The 13,143-nt window shown below is 48.8% G+C and overlaps 1 protein-coding gene and 1 long non-coding RNA gene across 3 annotated transcripts in view; one reads left to right on the top strand and one right to left on the bottom strand.

Annotated features, from left to right (window-relative positions):
- Positions 1 to 1,694: 1,694 nt before the first annotated feature.
- On the bottom strand, positions 1,695 to 6,869 carry LOC134556298 (uncharacterized). The gene is made up of 2 exons (XR_010081642.1): positions 4,502 to 6,869; positions 1,695 to 4,393 (listed from the first exon to the last, which is right to left on the bottom strand). It is a non-coding gene; the product is annotated as an uncharacterized LOC134556298 (long non-coding RNA).
- Positions 6,870 to 8,339: 1,470 nt separating this feature from the next.
- Positions 8,340 to 13,143, top strand: part of PLD1 (phospholipase D1) — a 63,007-nt gene continuing 58,203 nt past the window's right edge. For both annotated transcript variants that reach the window (XM_063408254.1, XM_063408256.1), the window contains exon 1: positions 8,340 to 9,342. The gene's annotated coding sequence lies outside the window, so the exon portion shown is untranslated. The remainder of the gene's footprint in view (positions 9,343 to 13,143) is intronic.

Here is a 13,143-nt window from a genome sequence, read left to right on the forward strand (position 1 = left end):
ACACGAGATAAAACCAAAATTATGCAATGACTAGCACAACTCCTACCCCCCTTGAAACTTGATTTAAAAAGAAAACATTAAGAGGAACTCCAATTCAGAAACTGTTGCTTTTAATGCAAACAAGGGAACATGGGAACATGGAGATATAAAATCAGGGGAAAATGATTCAGAGAACAGGCACATGAATAGAGCAGTATTACATCCTTGATATTCAGGGGGCTGGAGCACCTCTGCTCTGGAGCCTGGCTGAAACAGTTGGGATGCTCTGCCTGGAGAAGGGAAGGCTCCAGTGAGACCTTGGAGCCCTGCCCAGTGCCTAAAGGGGCTCCAAGAGAGTTGGAGATGGACAGTGAACAAGGGCATGGAGGACAGGACAAGGGAGATTGGCTTCAAATTGACAGAGGGCGTGCTCAGATTGGTTATTAGGAAAAAATTCTCCCCTGTGAAGGTGGTGAGGCCCTGGCACAGGTTGTCCAGGGAAGCTGTGGCTGCTCCACCCCTGGAAGTGTCCAAGGCCAGGTTGGATGTGCCTGGAGCAACCTGGGATAGTGGAGGGTGTCCCTGCCCGTGACAGGGGTTGGAACCGGATGATCTTTATGGTCCCTTCCAACCCGAACCATTCTATGACTATATGTCCAGAGCAGATTACCAACTTTTACTAAAACTGGAAAAAAATGCAGTTGCTTTAGTTTCAGCCAGTCCAGCCCTGCAAAGTGTAAAACTTTTGTTACAGAGGCACCAACCAGCCTCACCTATGGCTGATCCAGCCTCACTTGGGCTGAGTCATGGGTGTAAAGGGTGCCAGGAAAGGGCTGGTTTGGGAAAGGTGATGGAGGCACCAGGAAGGCTTAAGGAACTCTGGGGATGAATGACCAGAGTGTGAAAGCAAAAGGTTCTTGGGGAGGAAGGACTGGCTGGGACCTGGAAGTAGTTTCTGGTGAAGAAATGGGCTGGCAGGTGGCAAAAGGGGAAGGAGGTGCCAGCTGAATGGTGAAGGGGGTGACAGCAACACGTCGTGTCCAGTGGCTCCCAAGGATTCCCCAAGGCCGATCAGGGGAATTGCTTTTGGGAAGTGTTGAAGCATTCCTGGGGCTCGAGCAGTGAGGGTGCCAGCCCTGAGGATCCAGGCTCTGCAGAGGAGCCCTGCTGCAGCAGGAGGGGTGCTGCAGTGGGGGCTGCCAGTGCTGAAAGGCAAAAAAAACCCAGAGCTGAAGAGGCATCAGATGAGTCTGTGGCAGGTTGTGATGTCACACAGGGGAGTTTGCTGCTCCTTTGAGGATAGAAATGTCACTCTGGGGACTGTTAGCAGCTGGCTTCTTTGCCTGTTGAGATCCCATTAAATATGTGAAATTTTGAGATGTCAACTGATGTGGTACCACCCACACTGGCTGCTGGTGGGCACAGCCCCGATCTCAGCAGGGCAGGAAGTGCCCAAAGTGCTCACATTACAGGAAGCTAAAAATCTTTCACCCTTGTGTCTAAGATCGTTTATTTCCTCAAGAAAAATCCTGAATCCCAAAGCAATCCGTGAGGGGGTGTCTCGAGGTTTTTGTGAAAGAGGAGCTGTTCCTTGCAATAACACAAGGAAAAGCCCCTGATGAGCATCACCCAGCACAGTGAGTGGGGTATGTCTGGCGCAGGCTGATTCACAAGAACAGAGAGTTTTGACATTGCTGAAAGACAAAAAAAAAAAAAAAAAAAAAAAAAAAAAAAAAAAAAAAAAAAAAAAAAAAGTGGTGCATACTGACGGCTGTCACAGGAAAGACTGGCTCCTTTCAGCGCCTTCCTGCTGCAAAATACACTTTTTACAAGACAAAGGTCACTTCTTAGGAGTTTGAATGGCTGTTCTTAGCTATTGACAAGCCTGGAGTTTGCAAAATAGGCTCTTCTTTCTTTTATGTAAGGTGATAAATATAAATGTCCTATGATAAATAGTCAATGGAATATAATAAGTTCTTACACAAGTAAATGTGCTCAATTTTGTTCCCAGACAACAGCGACAAAGGGATGTTGCACTGAATGCCTCGCAGTGATAGAGTTTCAGTAGTGAGAGGAAATGAGATCTTGTTTCTGAAAGGGGAGAGAGAGGCTTTGTGAATGAAGAACAAATCTGAAAGGTGCTGCTTCTTCCCTCAGTTTATGCTCTAATATCAATACAGGGAATAATAGTAGAAGCTGCAGCTGGATAGGGCACTAGGGGTCACCCCTGTCTTATCTATGTCATCTGGATTTAATTCTGAAGATAAACAACATGACAGAAAACAAAGCCAGGCTATTCTGATTTCTTTTTCTTACTTTTTTTTTTTTTTTTTTTTTTTTTAATTGTGTGGGTCAGACAGCTTGCATTTCATTTCTTCATTTTCCCCTCCTGCCTGCCTTCTGTCTGTCTCTCCCTTAAAACAAAGCCTCAGGAAGCCAGTGGGCTGCAGCCAGGGAGGATGCTATAGATGCACGGTACTTGCATCAAAATTCCTCCTGTGTGGCTCCCATTTATTTAGAGCAAAGGTCAGGCAAATCACAAACACTAAGTCAGTCGGGCAGAATCACAGAGCAGCCTTGGCATGTTCCTGCAAGTACCGCAGAGCAAACTGATTGCAGCCATGAATGGCTCCCTTGTAGTCCAGGGAGTAACTCCTGACACGTTTTGCTCTGCCTGCCCAAAAATCCCATGCCTAAAGATCTTTCTCTCCTCTTTTCTTCCCCCCAGCCAGATACGTGTTCCTGACTTCTCATGCAACTGCATCTGATACCAAATTTGGGGGATTTGGTGTCTGGGCTATGAAGAGGATTACAAATTCTCCTCTCTGAGACTTTTTTGACCTTGTGTCTAGGAAGCAACCACTGCTGTCAGCTGAATCTGCTGAGTATTGGAATTGTGCATTTTAAGGTGTGATGCAAGATGTCTAGGGAGGAAAAGAATTTCTTTTTGGAGACAGATTATTTTTCTCAAGACAGACAGGCTTTCAGGCACACAAGATGTGATGAAGAGGCTGCACCCCCAGCAGCCTGCTTTTTTCAGCTCTAGTAATTGATGTTGCAAGACGTAGATCCCCTTTTCTCTGCAGATAGATTATGGTAAATTGTGGTGGGTTTTGTCGCGCGACGATGCAGAAGTTGAAAGTTCACAAGAACTTAAGAACTGACCTGTCAATTTATTTAAAGAATCAGCTGCCAGGAGTTGGGAAATTACGAAGATAGAACTTCTGTCGTGGAAAGTCCCTTTCCTGCAGATCCCTGAAGACAGGAAGAGCCGCGGAGAAGCTTCCCCATAACCATGCCCCGCTTGCAATGCTCCTTCCAAAGCACCAGTCATAATTCCCTTGGGATGACACCCTGGGGTTGGGTGGTGCTTAGCCGGCCCTGCCACACAAGAACAGACACACGTTCTTGGACCATCACAGGGATGATAAATCCGCTTGGAGCGCGTTACTGCAGGGGCTGTTTCCAGAGCAGTGTGTGGGCAAATCCAGACTCGCCACCCGAGCTGTGCTCAGGGCTGGTGGCAGCACACACAGGACACCTCTGTCCCTGTCACTGGCTCCTGCCAGCTCCAGGCCTGGCCATCAGCTGCCTTTTAGCTCGGAGCTGCTTCAGTGTCAGTTCAGGTATCCGTGGGCTGCAGCAAAGCTAGCACCCAAAGGTGGGGGAGTGCTCTGGCTCCCTATTTTAGGGTTTTATGTAACATCCAGCTTATGTAAGCCTTTGTTAACAAAATGGGTGGAGTGTGTCTCGCTTGGATTCCTCGCTAAAGAAACGCTCATTACTTAACGCTTACTCAAGTGCTCATTACATACTTTAAGAATAATTTACTTAGTTCCTTTCCTGTTGCTAATAATAACACAGCGACTTGACAACCTGTTATGGACAAATGATAAAACATGTAATTCTCCACTCAATGAACTGCACCTTGGAATAAATGAGAAGCAGTACATTGAGGTAGATGAGGGAAAACTGAGACATACCCTAGAGGTACTTAATGGGAGAATAAGGCATTCCCCAGAGGCAGAGGGTGGAAGAATGAGGCATACCTCAAACTGATCCTGGGCTGTGGAGTGGTCTATTTTTGCTGCCTCCTGGCAGGAGACAGTTTTAGGGTGCTGGTAGAGGAGGAAGGATGTTCTGGCCTTGCCAGGATGGTTTGGCCTGCAGGATGTGCTGGGGACACAGCGTTGGTAGCACAGTCCTCATCTTCAGAGTTCCACCCAGCATTGTTTCCCACGTGGAGGGAAAAGGGAGGGGTGGGCAGCAGCATTAAACACTCTGCAGCCCATGTCCTCATCCCAAAGCTGATTTGGAGCCCAGGGAAGTCCCAATGGTCTCTGTCATTAATTAAATACCTTTCCAGATCCAGATCCAGAGTTCTGTCTTCCAGCAGGAAAAGGTGGGTTGTATCCTGCTGTGTGGGAATGGTAAAGCATTAAAAGCTGCCAGATAACCAGACCCCGTGGTAGAGAGGACCATGTAAATTGTTTTCAGAGGGACTTATCGAGCTCACTCAAACCTGGCATTCACGTTCCTGCAGGGCTTTAAATAGAAAGGCAGTGTGTGTCTGAGCTCAACACCATACGGAGCTGGTTTGCACTCTCTCCTTCCTCCAGATCCTGTGCTTCATCTACTGACGTGCTTGGCATTCCTTGAAGTTTTGTGAATTGCTGCAAAAAAAAAAAAAAAAAAAAAAAAAAAAAAAAAAAAACCAATTCCCCTTTTAATTTTATTTCCCCCCTTCTTTTTCCTGCTTAAAGCCTTGTCTTTCCCTGCAGCCCTGTCTCTCCACCGCTGCTTGGGGCAGCTGCCACACGGTGGCATCCAGGTATCTCTGGAACCATGCACAGTGAGGAAAAGGGCGGGACAGCTTGGATTCGGGCATTTCCTGCCCAAAAGCAAGTTTGTGATACAAGAAATATATATTATTTAAGTTCTGAGGCACATTTCTGTCCCCTGAGGCTCTGAAGGGGTGATACAGAGGGGAGATGCACTGCTGTCGAGAAAATCAAGCAAGACGTGGTATCTCATGTATTATTCAATATTTTTTTCCTCTTCTTCTCTTTTTATTTAAGGGTTTTTTGAGTTTTTCCTTTACCACTTTCATCCACACACACACCCCCCCCCTCGCCGAGAGAAGGAAAAAAGCCCCAACCAAACCCAAACAGCATGAGCATTGTTTGTGTTTCCATGGGAATTCTGTGAGAGGAGAAGGGTGTGAAAGAAAACTGAAATATTCTGGCCAAATCTGATAAGGTTTGGCTCCTGAGCGGCCCCGGGATTGTCTTGTAGCCACTAAAGTCCAGGGGTCTGCTGTCCCTTGATTGTGCAGGGGGGTTGTTGCTGTGTCATGGAGGTATCACACTGCTGTGGAATTTTGCCAGAAAAAGCAATTTTTATGGGAGAAGACAAGACTACAATTCCCAGGAGGCTCTGTGGCCCAGTCAGACACTTGATGCTGAAGTGACTTTCAACAAAACTTCCTCCCCTGCCTGTTCCCTTAGAGTTAGGAGGACAATAGTGGTCCTTGAAGGGAAGAGGAGGAAAACGTACTTAACAATGTGATTTCTATAAGCAACCCTGCCTTTTCCTTTTGGAATACTGGTCTTATGGGTCAAAACAATTTTTTTTCTTTTGTGTACGTATATGGCTTAATGCCAGCTGGCCCACATTGGGTTGTCTTGGGTTGTTCCATCCTTGGCAGAATCACCAGTGGCTGCCTTGGTGTAGATGACAGGGTTTTTCTGGAATGTCTGGTGCACATCTCCACAGGGCTCCATCGCTTGCTGTGGGGGCATTGGAGTCGGGGCTGGAGCTGAGCACTGCTCTGCCCCATCCCTCGTGCCCCTCTTGGGAGGATGTTGAGACACTTTCTCATTGCACTGCTCTGAAATGGCCTCATCTCACCAAGGATGATAAAGCTGATCCCTCCCTCCCCTGAGGCTCTGCAGGCTCCTTCCCAAATGTGACCCAACTGGGGAAAAACAACTCCCTATTTTTTCTCCTGGTTTCCCTCTAGTCCCCACGGCTTTGCAGAGGCACCAGCATGACCCACACTTGGTGTCAGGCAGCCCCTGCATGGGTTAAAGGGAACCATAAGGAGGAAAAAGGCCCTTTCAATGCCTGCAGATATGAAAGACACTCCAGGCTCCACCCTAGCATTTGATGGATGGTTTTTTATTTTTCTATCTTTGATCTGTGGGTTGTTGTGAACAGTGCCAGGAGCTGGGGAATAGCCCATTACTGGTGACACTGTGAATAACACAGGGCTAGGGTTTGTACTGATGTAGCTGGACTCATTTAACAAAGGAAAAGCAAATGGGTGATAAAAATCTCTATGGGTAAAAACCTCTGTTTAGGTGACACCTGTGTTCAGCATGTCAGATTCCTGATGTGGCTCCACTGAGATCCTTGCTACACTCCACCCCATTGGCAAAACTTCCTTTTGCCACAGAGGAAGGGGAGAGTGTTTCTCAGGTTGTGAGAAAATGGTTTGAGAGGCTTGGAGAAGGTGGTGCTTCTTTGTGCTGCCACATGTTCAGTCCTGCCTGCTCTTAGTTTGGCATTTATTTCCCCCCCCTTTTTTCTCCCTCAAAGCCTTGTCTTGTTTGGTGTTTCTCTAGTGTTTTGCAGCTCCCTGGTCCTTCCCCTTCTCCCTGTGTTGTGATATCGAGTAGTGACTGAGATTGAAGATAATGTCCTTATTTTAAAAGAAAGCCTGTTTCTTCTGTATAATCTTTCAGCTGGTGGATTTGGTTTGGTGTGCAGCAGCACAGGCTTTTAGTTCAGCAAGAGCCCTTCTGCAGATGTCTCTGCATGCCTCATGTGGCCCCACCTTTAGCCACCTCACTGGGCATGGAAGGGAAAATTTTTAGAGAGAAGCAAAAAATACAAAGTACAACTATATAATAATAAAAAAAGATTGCTAATATCAGCACCTTGGTTTTACAGACTGCAGGAGCCTCAATCCCTGTCACTCAGAGCACTACTTGCACCAGAGTCTCACCTTAAGTAAGAAACCTTCACACCCCTGTGATGACTCCAGGCATTCTCTCAGGGATGTGTGGAAGTTTCTGAAGATTGAAAAGCAGGCTGGAGAGAACCAAAGAGACTCCTGACAGATAATACTGTGCTTCTTCAGAGCTCAAGATATTTGAGGGTATGTGCCAAGTATCCACTTTATGAACTGCCTCCAGGACAGGGAAGGTTCTGGGAAATGTGGAAAACCACTAATGGGACATGGGCACAGAGCAGTGGTTCTGTTGGGAGAGATGATAACTGTGTGTGGAGAACCTGCTCTGCTGTGGTGCTGCAGAGGGGGGAATTGTGCAGAGTAGAGGCCAAAATGCTCACCTACACTGGCCACTCTCTTCTGCTGCTGGTCTAGCCCTGCTCACTGCCAACATAAACCTACAGCAGAGAGATTAAATATGCATTAAGTGAGCTAAGGTTTATGGATTTGGAAAGATTTGTGAGAAATCAGCCAGTCACGTAGGGGATGAGCACTGAAATGAGCTTTGGGTGGGAAAGCAGGGGTTTGCCTGCAGAGAAAGTTTATTTCTCTGTCTGATATGTCCCTGCTCTGCATCAACACACGTGGAGAGGTGTGTGCAGAGATGGGAGGTGACAGAGTTCCCCTGCAGCCCTCTGCTCTCCTGCCCCAGGGAGCTGGGGGGTGAACAGAGGTGTGTCTAGAGAGGATGGCAGAGTTTGGGCATCCTGGGCAGGTGGGTGCTCTGAGGGATGCTCCCTGTGCCATCTCTCCCCTCATTCCTATTCCCTATGTTTAGCATGAAACCTCTCTGCAGTGTGGGGTAACGTGCCTGTCTGGAACACAGCTCTGCCCACTCTTTGGGATGGAAATGGCAGTGATATAGGGTAACTTTGAATATTTCCTATTGCCCTGCAGTGTTCCACCCTGGTTTCCTCTCTTGCTTTGTTCTCTCCTCACAATGAGTGCTACAAAAGTCTGTGCTGACTTTTTGCTTGCTCAGTGCAGCCAGCACTGCTGAGCCACCTTGACTCACAGCCCTCCCAATACACTGAATGGGGCAGTGCTTGAGCCCAGCCCCACGAGCTGAAGGAAACCGTGTTGCAATGCTATTGGGAACCCACCTTAGATTTCTAAGTTTGATTTTAGGCATGAAGCACATCACTCACACTGGTTTTGTTAAGGTGTTGGTAAAGCTAAGTCACAGTAAAACCAGTGTAAATGAGCTGAGCCAGCGTGTTACAGGTGTGCCAATAAACAAGGCAGGCGCGGCTCCAGAGGAGAATGTGATGCTTCAATACTGCACTGCCAGAGTAGGGGACAGACGCTGCCTCTGAACCAGCAGTGATCAAATTTGGGTTATTTATCTAAATTTGAGGACTGTGGTTCAGTTCTTCGTGATTTAAAGAAATAAAAAATAAAATCATTTAAGGAAGAAAAATATCCTAATAACCATGCTGTAGTCTTGCTGTAGATACAGAAGTGGAATCACTGAGTTCCCTGGAAGAAATCGGCGAGATCTCCCTGTACAGCCGCAGCAGTGAGAGCTGCAGTGCTGCAGACAGATTTTGGGCGTTTCACCAGCACTCACGGCTGGGTTAGAGCTGGAACCTGCTGAGAATTTTGCTTATCCGTGTGTCTGTTCAATGCTTCTGCAAGCACAAAATTTTTCTCTCGCGCTAAAAAATCTGCTTCTTTGCATATTAAAAAGGGCATATGGGAAGTAACGTGGTAAATGCAGCATTGTGCAGGGGAGGACGGCTCGGATCCAAACAGCACCGGACTGTAATTATTGGGTTGTCTTATGCTTAAAAAAAAAAAAAAAGGCATAGCATGTGGAATTAATAATTGTTAATTCGCACAGGCTTTTTCACTCCGTTTCCCTGGCCAAAGCCGGTTTCTCGGTTGCGGCGGAGAACCTTGGCTTCTCCCTCCCGGAGTGTCCGGGCACGAAGGGGAGAACCGTGCTCCCTGTGGAAGCGGCACTCGGAGCGCGCAGCAACCTCAAATCCCCTCCACACGCTGCAAAGTTGCGCTGAAACAACCGAGCTCTTCCCCTGTCGCTCACTCCGCGCTTCCCTCAGCTCCTCACGCCCACCCGGGCGGGGCGGGGGTGCCCGTCCCTCCCCCGGGCCGTGTCCCGGGAGCGGCCGCGGTTCCCTCAGCGGGGGCGGGCGCGGGGCGGGCCCGGGGGCCGGGCCTGGGCAGCGCGCCCGGAGCCCCGCGGGCGGAGCCGGCTGTAGGGAGGCTCCTTGGGCTGCTCCTCGGGCCGCTGCTGCCCCGTGAGAGGGAAGGGACCCGGCTGGCTCTGACGGCACCCGGCTGGCTCTGACGGCACCATGGGGCACCCGCGGCCGCGGGGGCCGGAGGTGGGTGAGGGCGGGTGCGGCCGGGGGTGCCCCGGAGCGGGCGCCCGGCCCGGGGCACTGCGGTGGCTTCAGCGGAGGGCGTCTGTTTTCAAGTGGATGCCATGCCCGGGCTCTTTGCTGGGCAGGCTTTGGCGCGGAGAGGTGTTTGTCGCCTGTCGGACACACTCAGGATGGTTTGCGCGTTTTTCGTGCTGTGAAATGGGTGGGTTTGGGTCGGTGCGGTCCTGCCCTGTGGTCAGCGCGGGCGGCGGGGTTGGGAAGTCGGCGATGTGGTGAACTTCAGTGTCCCCGGCACTGGTGAAGCCGTGACCCTGCCACGTCCCTTCCGCACCCGCGTTTTTGGGTTATGGGAGAACCCTGAGAGTTACTCACCGCAACCCGTTCTGCCGAGCTGCCGGGAGGGTTTCTTGCGATTAAAGCCTTTTCTGCCTGTTGCTGTTTTCTTTATTTGGCGTGATGCTCTCTAGAAATCTCAGCCCCAAGGTGCCTCCGGTCCCAGCTGGACCGTGGTTCAAGTCAGTGAAGCTCCGTTGGCTTTGGAAACGTTCCCCCGGGCTGACCAGGCTCTGTGCACACACAAGGACAATGCCCATTGTGTGCCCAGGTCTGCGTGATCCCCACATCCCTCCTTTCCGCAAATCTGCACGGTGCCTCTCCCGTGGGGCTGTCTGGGGACAGGCACCGGCACTTGCACTGGGTGGATGAAGCTCTGCTCATTTGACAGTGGTGGAAGATGAGAAGTGTGGATGTCACGGCGAGGCCGTGGGACAAAAGCTCCCTGTTTGCATACAGCGTTGTGTTCCGAGCTGCCAGTGTTTGGAGCTCGAGGGATGGGAGCTCTCTTTGAGTGTCTTTAATCGCTCAAGAATTCGTGTTTTCCCTCCCGTGCTGTCTCTACCATTTGGTAAGTGTGAGCTCATGCCAGAGGCTCGCAGGTAACCAGGGAACTTAATATCCAACTCCCTCATGATGCTCACAGGAGTGTTAGCCCTGTGACTTGGGTCTCGTGGGCAAATCCTGCCCGGCTTAGCCAGAAGTTGGAAAGCTCTGAGTTTGAGAGCTTTCTTCCTTTTCTGCCTGAGAGCCCTTTTCTCAGGGTCACTGTTACCAGTGATGCTGCGATCCCCGATCCGGGCTCAGGGGATTGCTGCGGAGCACTGGGGTGGGATGGCAGCAGCCAGTCCCCCTGTGCACCTGCCCTGCCTTTGCCTGTGCCTCAGAGAGGCCCTTCCTCCTGTCCTTTTGCCATGAGCTTGCACTAAGCCTGTAAATCAGATTTTTTTCCAGTGGGAAAGTGTGTCTGGCCTCTGCCAGGCCTGGGGTGCAGCGCGTGGGTGACCTCCCAGAGTGTCCCCATCGCCCCTCTGGGACAGGGCCAGGGTCAAATCCCTCTGAAAAGACCTAAAAATTAGATTAAAATGTACAGAGGTTGCTGTAGACTGTGCTTCAGCCGATTGAATGAGAGCGTATTGAGAGGTACAGCAATTGAATTTGGTTTTGCCAAGATTTAACTTTCCTCAGTAGAGACGACGGAAGGGTTTCACTTAAATACTCATTTGCATGTTTAGATTATCTTGATATATAATATCATCCTTTTCAGGATTATTGAAAATTAATGCTGAGGCTCTGGTCTTATTGAAAAACACTTAATAAATTCACTTTTCCTGGAGGCCATGATGCTCTTCTTATTTTGAGAGGCTTGAATTGCCACAAAAAATGCTGTTGATGACAGGTGTCTCCTGAGCTCTTGCAGTTCAGAAAGAGTGTGCTGGTATCAGAATTGTAGCTTCTTTAAACTGCTGAAGATGCTGTTTCACGTGTGTGTAAATGAAATTAAAAGTGCTAGGTAGGTGATCATTGCTGGTGAAATTAACCTTTCACAAAGCGGGCTGCAATCTCGTGCCTCTCCTAGGAATTTTTATTACTCTTAGTAATAACAAAGTGTAAAGGGTTGTGTCTTTGACATTGTTCTTCCTGTAATTTAGAAAATGCTCTTTAGACTGAAGGTATGTCTGTGGTGAAGGAAAGATGTTTTAAGGGGGTGGGTCTTATCTCCAGCAGTGATTTGAGAAATCTCTTACGTGGTTAAGTGAAAGTTCAGCCAGCTGAACTTGGGTTTTACAGTTATTCCTTCTCTGAAAATGGATTTAAAGCAGGTTATCAAATCTTCAGGGAAAGAAATTTCAGGGGAATGCACTTAAATGCTGGCATTACCACAAGTGTTATTCCCTTGAAATGACATAATAAGGAAGATATCAGTCACTAGTGTTCATGGGGGTTCGTCTAGTTTTTTCTTTTCTCTCTCTGTACCCAGTGAATACATGGAAGGAGAAACTCAGCATCTGAAATTTCTGGAGTTTTGCAGGAAGCCATCGTGCTCTGTGAGAAGCAGCACCTTTCTGATGCCTTTCTGCGAACAGGTGGTTCCTTAATTTCATGTTGGAACAGCTATTTTGCAGCAAGTTATTAAAAAAAAAATAATAAACCTTTAGTGAGAATCAGCATTGGTCAGTGGTCCTAAATCTGTTTTTAACAGAGCAGAAGAAGCAATTTGATTTTCTTCTGGAGTGCCTGATGTCAGTAAGCACCTGGTCTTGGCTGAGGGTGAGGAAGGAGGAGGGTGAGAGCAAACCTTTACATGCCTTTTCCTCCTATTGTCTGACTGGCAATTATTTGATGATGTGTTTTTAACTTGCTCCCACATGCCCTGTACCCTGGAAACTCCTGCAGGGACTGAGATTTGGTCAGGATCATTTGCCTGACAGGAGTTGCGACTGTGTCTTTTTTTCTTTCCCTTCACAAGACCTTGGCCAGCCTTTTTTCAGTTCTTTTTTGCCAAAATAAGGGCTTTTTCAGTCCATATTTAGGTGCTGCTTGCCATGCTTTTCCTGCCCTCGGAGAGGTGGGATGTGTGTGCAGCTTGTCTGCAGTCTGGCTTCTTTGCACCCACCTATGCAGGGCCAGACCTCAGCTCCGCTGAGCTGCAGGACAGAGATAGATATATAGTGTCAATTCAATTTCTTGTTTGTTTTAGATATATAAATAAGTTTTTAACAGATATTTAGCCCTGTCCCTCACTTCCATGGACTTGAGATCATCTGATACATGTACATACCAGCTCTACATGTGCAGACACCCTGGAAGGCAGAAAGTGGTGGAGGGACTGATGGAAAAAACTCCATTTGCCAGGTTTTATTTACAAAATATTTGCCATGTTGCTCCCTCACCTGCTGGACACAGGGTGTCCAGGATGGCACAGGGCAGTCATGGTCCTTGTGATGGGACACTCACCCTTAGCCTGGCTCCTATGAAGGGGGAGGACAAACAGGAGTGAAATATGGATTTGAAGATCGTGAATTTTGTATTTATATATATCTTTGGAATTCAGAGTTTTCTCTGTTTTCCTGCAGTAGCAGTGGGAGGCATCGCTGGGGGCATCGTGTGCCGTCGTTACTGCCCTGAGCACTTCGCACATCCCTCGCTCCCCGTGCCCACGCGCCGTGGTGGCATTTAGTGATTTCTGGATCCTTCAAGCAGATAAACACCAAAACCTGGGGGTTTACATAACAAAGTGGGAGTGGGGCTCGTGTCTGTCAGACAGCTCCGGCCCCCAGGCACCCATCTGCTGGTGTGGGGAAAGGGGGAGAAGCTGTCTGGTGTCTCCCACACTGGAGAGCTGGGACCCCAAAGGAGCTGGGATGGCACCAGGCAGAGAGGAAGCCACGCACCCCAGAAGGGAGGCAGGCCAGTTTTGTCTCAGAGAATACAAACTTCTATTTAAAAACTGTTGTGGCTCACACA

Source organism: Prinia subflava, chromosome 11 (genome assembly GCF_021018805.1).
Source record: "Prinia subflava isolate CZ2003 ecotype Zambia chromosome 11, Cam_Psub_1.2, whole genome shotgun sequence".
NCBI classification, from domain to species: Eukaryota; Metazoa; Chordata; class Aves; order Passeriformes; family Cisticolidae; genus Prinia; species Prinia subflava.